Source organism: Egretta garzetta, unplaced genomic scaffold (assembly GCF_000687185.1).
Source record: "Egretta garzetta isolate BGI_Z169 unplaced genomic scaffold, ASM68718v1 scaffold424, whole genome shotgun sequence".
NCBI classification, from domain to species: domain Eukaryota; kingdom Metazoa; phylum Chordata; class Aves; order Pelecaniformes; family Ardeidae; genus Egretta; species Egretta garzetta.
Window position 1 is genome coordinate 813,241 of NW_009259489.1, and position 8,182 is coordinate 821,422.

The 8,182-nt window shown below is 36.0% G+C and overlaps 1 protein-coding gene across 2 annotated transcripts in view; it reads left to right on the top strand.

The window, feature by feature from the left end:
- Positions 1 to 41: 41 nt before the first annotated feature.
- Positions 42 to 8,182, top strand: part of POLK (DNA polymerase kappa) — a 40,172-nt gene continuing 32,031 nt past the window's right edge. For both annotated transcript variants that reach the window (XM_035892814.1, XM_009637237.2), the window contains exon 1: positions 42 to 120. The gene's annotated coding sequence lies outside the window, so the exon portion shown is untranslated. The remainder of the gene's footprint in view (positions 121 to 8,182) is intronic.

Genomic DNA, 8,182 nt, shown 5'->3' on the forward strand with positions numbered 1-8,182 from the left:
AGAGCGACAAGCGGCCGTCGGCAGTATGCCTCGGCTGCGAGCTAGCAGTTATTTGCCTGGTCTTTTCGCAGTTTAGGGAACGAAACGATAATTTTTTTTTTCTTCAGGCTTATGTGTGAGGTATGTGTGCTTGCCGATATTGATGGGTGGAAAAATATTTGCAGAAAGGAAAAAAAAAAAGGCAGCTGAACGTATCACTTAATTTATGAACAGATGTAGTGGGTTGAGAAGGTCTTAGGATTTGTGCTGGCTCATCTCCTTCCTCGTCATTTCTTGATTAAAAAAAAAGTGTCTTAAATAGCATTGGTTGAGGAAACCAGTTTTGGAACACACACTTCTGGTTATATCTCAACAGCAGTGCTGTACAATTCTGTTTTCTCTGATTTCCTCGTTATGACAAATCGTTGTGTAATTGTTCCGTGTTATGCTGCCTGAAAGTTTCCATTGAGAGTTGTTTATTTTTTTTGATAGAGTGCTTAGCATTGGCATAGCTATTTATGTGCATTCTCTATGTATGTAGCAGCTAAAAGTTAAATAATATTAGTACTGGCTCCAAGTCTTTGGTATAAAGATGTTTACAATGCATGTAGCACTGAGAGTGATTGGTAAAGCAGCATCATTGTCCTAAACAATTAGAAATAAAGAATAGTCACAGACATCTTAATATTCGTGTAATCACTTGGAACGCACAGGAAAGAAATTATAAGTCTACTGTGGGTGCTATTTTAGACAATCTTCTAATATTTGAAATGTTGTTGAGAAACTGTGGTCTTTGTTTCACCAGCTGTTTGGTAAGAAAACAGTATTTTTTCTTGGTGTCTGTTGCAATGTACTGTATCTGTTAAGCAAGCAGAGTGGCTGAGTTTTTTATATATTGATGTGTATGAGAATAATTTGTAGTTCTCTGCAGCATGTTGATGAAGTTAGGTGGTATCATCTGTAAAGCCAGTCGTGTTTTCCCCATTAAACTCTGAATAAACTTCTTTCTCTGTCCTGATTGAGAGCAGGAGGTTGAGACATGTGTGAGCAAATCCTTTTGGCAGTGATGTGCGCTACGTAGCCATTTGCTGTCATGCTTTTGGTCTATGACTATTCACCTAGTTCCAGAAGTAGCTCTTTTTTTTTTTTTCTCTTTTTTTTTCCTCCCCAGAATATAGACTGACTCAAACAGGTGTTAAAAAATAAAAATGCCGTGGATAGATATTCTTTCATGTTGTTTAACAAACATATTCATCCCTGTTAGAGAGCGTATTTGTTTAATCATTAATTCTAGCTAATATTTTATAACCAAACTTTATAAGTACCGGATGCTAAAAGGTTTGCCTTTTCAACTTTTCATATGATGCTTTGTCTGTGCTAACCAATAGGTTTATTTTTTTTTTCCAGTTTAGTTTGAAAGGAATATAGTTTGCCTGCTCAAAGGCCAATCTGGGATGCAAACCAAAGCGTGGGAAGTGGAGATGATCAAACTGATAGGCTGATACAGACCACTCACTCCTCTCTACTGGCTTCTATGCCTTTCCCACTGCACCTTTATTTTGTGCTTCATTGCTGTGTTTGCTCTTTCATCTCAAGCCCCAGGGCTAAATCTGTACCCCTTCTAGTATCTTAGAGATGCAAGAAGTTTACAGATTATTGTTTTAACTGGAAATAGTCATCACCATCGTTAGAATAGTGGAACAGATACTAATCTTCTGTATTGCTGATAGGCTACTGGTAATACAAAAATGTTTTTTGAGTTTTACTTCTGAAGATGTCAGTCATAAACATAATAAAGTGGGTAACTTCATAAATTTTTTTCTTCTCCCTTTTTGTATCTCTTATTTCCACTAGTGTACCTTCTTCTTAAGCATGTTGATTGTATGTTATTAAAACACATTTACCACTAGTGCATAAACCTTTTCTAGTATGTTCATGCTCATGGTTATGTTTGTTCTTAATATTAAGACTATTTTTCTTAAGAGGATCCTTGAAAGAGCTTTGTTTATGCCACTGCATATTGCCTAGTAGTATAGGCTCTGAGATATAAATGATTCAGACAATTTTTTCTACAGCAATTTTGGTCTTTATGGTTTTTCATCTAACTAAAAAAAATAAACAGAAGATTACTGCTATTTATGAATATATTGGCAATAAACACATCTGTAGAAACAAGTTGCAGATAACTACACCACTTCTGGTGTATTTTTTACTGATGGATATTGTTAGTAATAGTTCAGTTCATTATTTTCTTTATGCTTTAACTGCTAAAACATTTGTTTGCAGTAATCTCAGAGTACTAGGGAAACTTGGTCAGAAGCTTCAGATAAATCTTTCAGTTTAAAAGGTCTTGCAAAATGCTGAATAGAGGCAGAAGAAGATACCACAGTTCTTTGCCCTTTGCATAAACTTTGAAGTTTTAAAGATACGTGGTTTTCTTAGAGAGGATGAAAGCAGGATTTACAACAGAATTGTACTGTATCTTGCCTGCAGCAAATGAATAGGGGATGAGCATTCCACTTCCTTCACTCGTGTTGCTCTTCACATAAGCAAAGACTTATTCAAACAGTTTGATGAACAGCATAAAATACATATTTTGACATTTGATTTGGGGCATTGTCAGAAGCAATCTGTATTATCAGTTTACTTTGTAGTGTGCATTATTTACTTTCTAAAAGGATTGAATTGCCTGTAACATGTTTTATCTTCAAGCCAGTGAGTTCAGAAAAGATGTAATTCTAGGGCTTTGTTTTTTGAAGGCAAATTCTAGGTGCTTGTATGTGATCCATGTTTTTGTAAAATGCTGAGTCAGGTGCTACTTGACAAATAATCCCATTCAGCTGTGTCAGGCTGGGCACTTGGAATTTTCACTTTATCACGTACCTTGGCTTATTGCATTTGTAAACACACATCTTAGAATATTCTGTTTTCTGGGGAACTAGGTTTTATATATTGGGAGAGAGAGAATAGCAAAACAGTAGCAGTTTTGAATGCACTGTTTGAATAGTGGGGAACCTAGGTGGTTAACTCTCTGTGTGTTACATGCTAGTAACACTGTGGTGCAGTTCCTCCTGCCAGTTCTTTTCTTGTAAATCACTACAGGATTAAAACTGACAGCAATCCACTTCTTGGGGCTATTCGGAAACCAGGGCACTAGTAAATATCAAACCCCCCATGGCTGAAAAGAATTGAGAAGATAGTTCAGAAGGATAGTTCGATGTGCTAGCTTGCACATGTCTTTCTTTATTGGTGGTTTATCCTGCTGTGAAGGAGAGACTTTAAAGCAGGTGATACTTAAATCATTATCAGAGGAACATGTTTTTCCAAGGCAAATAGAGTTAAGGAGTTTGCTAACTTTGATCCTGTCAGCCAGAATATTTCTTTGCCAAATGAATACTCAGAAAAGACAGGTGTGCTTCTTGTTGGAAAGTATGTAATGTGTTGGTTTGGGATAAAATCCTTATCCAAGTAATGGGTAAATCAAGTAGTATGAAATCAAACGCACTACTGGAATTTGTAGTATAACCTTTTAAATATCGGAAATGTTAAAAATATTATAGTGGGGTTGAATTTTCCTAGTTTGTTGAATGTTGAATTGTTTGTTCTTCTCTTAAAAATTCAAGAAATAAAGCAGTGCATTTGTGGGAAACCCATTGCTCATATGACCTGACTATTGGTACAAGAATTTCTATACCAAGGTGGGATAGCTAGGTTTTAGTTCTTTAAGGATGGTAGCTCAAACAGTTGCATGCACAGCCTAGATAGATATACTTCTGTGCAGTGAGTGGAATGAGAGGCATAGCTACATGGCCACCAGTTCAATCTTAATTAGCAACTGGAGAAAAACCAAAGTGGTATCCATTAAAAATGTTGGTTTAGATGAGTTCTGGTCTTATTGGGAAGGCCTTGTATACTGTCTTCTATTTATTATTTTTACTATTGTTTCAGTAGTACCCAGAGGCTTTGTTTCAAGGTGGCCCGTGATGTGGTTTCCAGTTGTAATAATTTCCAGTGCAAGGGAGACGTTTGAAAAGTTGGGATTGATAGGTTACTCTTGAATCAGTCTGTTTGGCTTGTTTGTTCTGCATTCACTCTCCAATTCTTTATTCTTCCAAGTATTCTTCAATGCTTAGGAGAAAGTAAGGAAGTAGATAATGCTTGCTTTGGTACAAGTGATTTTCATTTCTGCCCCAGGCTATCCCCATTCACTTACAGTGGAGTTTAACAGCTTTCCACATCTCTTGTCAAAACAGTTTTCACTAGGTTGGCTTTTTTGTTTGGTTGGTTTGGTGGAGTTTTATTTTGTTTTAAGGACTTGATTTCTTATCTTTTGATTCGGTATGTATATAACTTTCTTTGGAGTATATTTTATGTTTTACATACATTTGTATAAACTGAAAGCTTTCCAAATAGGTGAATACAAGTTGTCTTGTCTGAGATCTAGAACAGTAGCTGCTGATTAGTTTATGGGTTTTGGCAGAGGAAGCTGCTTACAACACTTAAGCTTTTACCAAACTCCTATTAACATCTTGACCTTGTCATTGAAATTAAGGGTAATACTGATTTTCTTCTGATACAGCCTGTGTAATGACAGGATTCCTGAAGCTGTCTTATCCCTTCGTCCATTCTCTACGTTTGTACGTGAAGTTAGCTGTTATAATTTTGTTTTGTTCCTCTTAAAGTAAGAATAGAAGAGGTTAAATAAAGGAATCTCTATACCATTTTAATCAAGGGAAAATAGGAAGTTTATTTTGGGTTCATACTACAATAAATGTGTCAGATTTTGATGAAATGTTATTGGAGGCTTTTATGACTTTTACAGAAATTAAAGAAACTTTAATTTAGAACCTTGTTTTAGCCACCCTAAAAATATTAATTAAAAATCATATAGAACGGAGTCTTTAATGATTGTGTTGCTATTTGCAACATTGGTATTTTTTTACACAGTGTGGAGACTTACTCAGGGCAACTGAGATGTAAAAGATGGTCCTTTACGTCCGTAATATAGGTCTTGATTCCTATGTTCAGCTTTTGAGCTCAGGGCGAAGTGGGCAGTTGTGTATCTTAGTGACTTCTTTGCATCTCACTATTGGCATGAGCATCTGTGATAGCAAAGGTGTGAGAATTTGATTTTCTTTGAGGGCTGGTACACAATTTACACACATCAAAACATAATTCAGTATATAAATAAATTATTTTTCAAGCTTTGCCACACTGATGTCATTTTCCAGTCCTAATATTTCTTTGCAACAGGTTGTTAATGCTACCAATAAAAGGCAAACTGTTGACATACTTTGCAACTGTTAATAACCTGTATAATAACTGTGTGCGCTGAACTGAATATTCTTAGAAATATTTTTTCTTATGTATTATTTTATCACAGGAAAATAATAATAATACATTTAAGTTTTCACAAAACACACAGGGTTTGTGTTGCTGGAATTGGAGGATTTTTACTGAAGACAGGATGGAGGAGTGGCACAGGATCAAATACAAGCCATTTCCTTCAGTCTAGTTCAGTCAACTGTCCAAAAATATGTTGAATTTGAATAAAGGTAGAGACACTTGAAATTAAATTGTTACTCTGATTTTATTGCTGTTTCAGTCTATTGATACATTCACATAATATATAACCCTGACTGGTTCAGTTGAGTTTCTGTGCCTGCTCCTAGAAGAGCTTGACTGGTGTCTTACTAGTGGTCTTTTTCCTCTTGTAAGCCTCCCAGGTTACTAACAGAGCTTTCTACACAGTAATGCTATTCCGTGGTTCCTGCCCACGTTTTTGTTATGCATTTACTGTTGGCATCCACTGCCAAAGTCTTAACTTTCAGAAGTCCTTCCAATACCAATTGGAAAGTTCCCTCCTGCACTTACAGATGATTCTCCTGCTTCCTTCTCCCTATTCCCAAATCACAGGAATAATAGGATAGTATTTAAGTATAGAGTTCTCTGATTTCACACCCTACTTACTCAATATGATGCTGAGAGAGATTTATCGTGTTCTGTTAGGGGAAACAGCTCAGTCTTGCAGCAGCTTTGTGAGGTGACAGCATGCCAAAAATATGTCACTCTTTGCCTAGACTGTTCTGAGTTATGTGTTTCATTAGATTCTAAACCTTTACCCACTTTTTCCAAGTTGTTTTAGCAAAAATTTTATAAGATTGTGTCACCACAAGCCAAATATTTTCTCTAGGTCAATTTTCCACTAAAACAGTTACTACTTATCCTTACCAGCTTCTACACTGACATCTTGTTCACATTTTGCATAGCATTTCAAACTGTGCTTTTTCTGCGTTTCCTTTAAATATTTCAATTTTCATTTTGTCTATGGCAGATGATCCACTGGTTTTATCTGGCAGTGCTATTTCTGTTGTCTTATTGTAGCTTTTGTGATTCATTTCAATATACTAAATATTTTACATATTTTTTCACAGGCCCGTTCATCTGAAACAAAGATGGTCTTCAGGTTCTGTTCATGTTAAGCAGCTGAAAATTGTATCAGTTGTTATTCAGATTTTCCCTTCTGTACGTCTTTAAACTTTGGTGGAGAACTAATGTCATGTCCTCAAATAAATGTTTTCTTTTTAATTCCAACTAAGGTAGTATTTGATATTTATACAGTTCATCATCTGGTACTAGCAGTGTATTTTGTTCCATACAACAAGCTGAAAAGATAAAACACATCAGGAAACCACCATTTATGAGACTTTCTAAAGTAAATTACTCTTTCCATCACTGGTATCATCATGGTAGTTTTTTTCTCAATGGATATATAACAGTGTGATAGAGAAGGTTTTTGACTGGTGTGAATTAGTGTTTAAAGCCTGTGTTATAAAACTGAGCCATGAGGAGTGATCTGAATGAGGAGGGGGGAAAGATTTGTATATGCTAGGGTTAAGGTCACTTTCAGGAATAAGGAACAGCTAAAAAATGTTGCAGAGACTGAAATAGGAAATGGAAGCAATCTTGTGTTCATTCCATCTTCTTGAAAAAAAAATAAAAGAACCGGGGGGAATACTGAGGGGCATTTACCTTGAGGAAAGTATTTATTGGGAAGTGTGCCTGTTACTTACCAGAGATTGCCAGTAACAATGGAATTATTGTGGAGTTAATTGATATGGGGGTGCTAATGAGCTTGAGATGAAACTTGGAATGTTGTGTGGGATGCAGTGCTTTTGCCTTTGATTGAAGTTTAGCAAACCTTTTATGTATGTTAACTGTAAGAGATTGTCCTACTGTAAGTGAAAAACTTATGAAAATGTTCATCATCATGGTCTGATGGCTTTCTTTAATATCTTTGCTTCTATCGGCTAGTATGTTTCAGAAGATCTTCAGGAAAATACGAACATTGCCGCCAGTAATTTTAAAAAGTCACCAGTGTGGTTCTCTAATAGCAAAAATTAATCTCAAAATGCAAAAATACATAATGGCCGCCTTCAGTTTGGTTGCTAGTGAGGCCCACTTAAGTCCTGGAGTTGGAGAGCAGCATTTAAAGAAAAAACGTGCCACTATTAGATTTGTATAATTCGTGATTGTTTAATAGAGGTGCTGTATGTGCCTGAAAGGGTGTGGTTCCTCCAAACAGGAAGAGCTCCTGTCACAGGGAGCAGCTTGAAGGGGAAGTTTAGGGGTGAATGTGCTTCCTGCATGACAGTAAAGCTGAAGTGCTTTATGAGTCAGTAACTTGGGGGAGGAAGAAATTCTTTCTGCATGCTTTTCCAGTAATAAATACATGTGATACTGGCAGAAATTACTTAACACTTGGATTCTGCTTGGTTTAATTTGGCAAAAATAAGACCACAGGGTCATGCCACAGAGGGTAAAATTTGCTTTCTTCAGTTTCTTAAGATCAATTTAATAACTAAACAATTTGCCATGTAATTAGAGCTTGTCAAAGGATTCAGCTATTTACTTTCATAAGCAACAAGGGAAGATGTCAGAAGCACCTGCATGTATGAGAAATTACTGATGGCAGTAATTGAGTAGTAAAGGCTTGGGAAGTTCTATTAGTTGGATACCATACCTCTACAAATTAATGGGAAAAAAAGAATGGATGAATTTCATCCTGAATTAAACAATAGAGTTTTATTTAAAACTTCTAATTGAAGCCACCTGTTTCTAAAAGATGAGATTTAACACAAACAAAAGTTTTAAATTAGAGCTAGAAGATATTAGTGGGAAAGATTCTGTCTCAAGCAGGAAT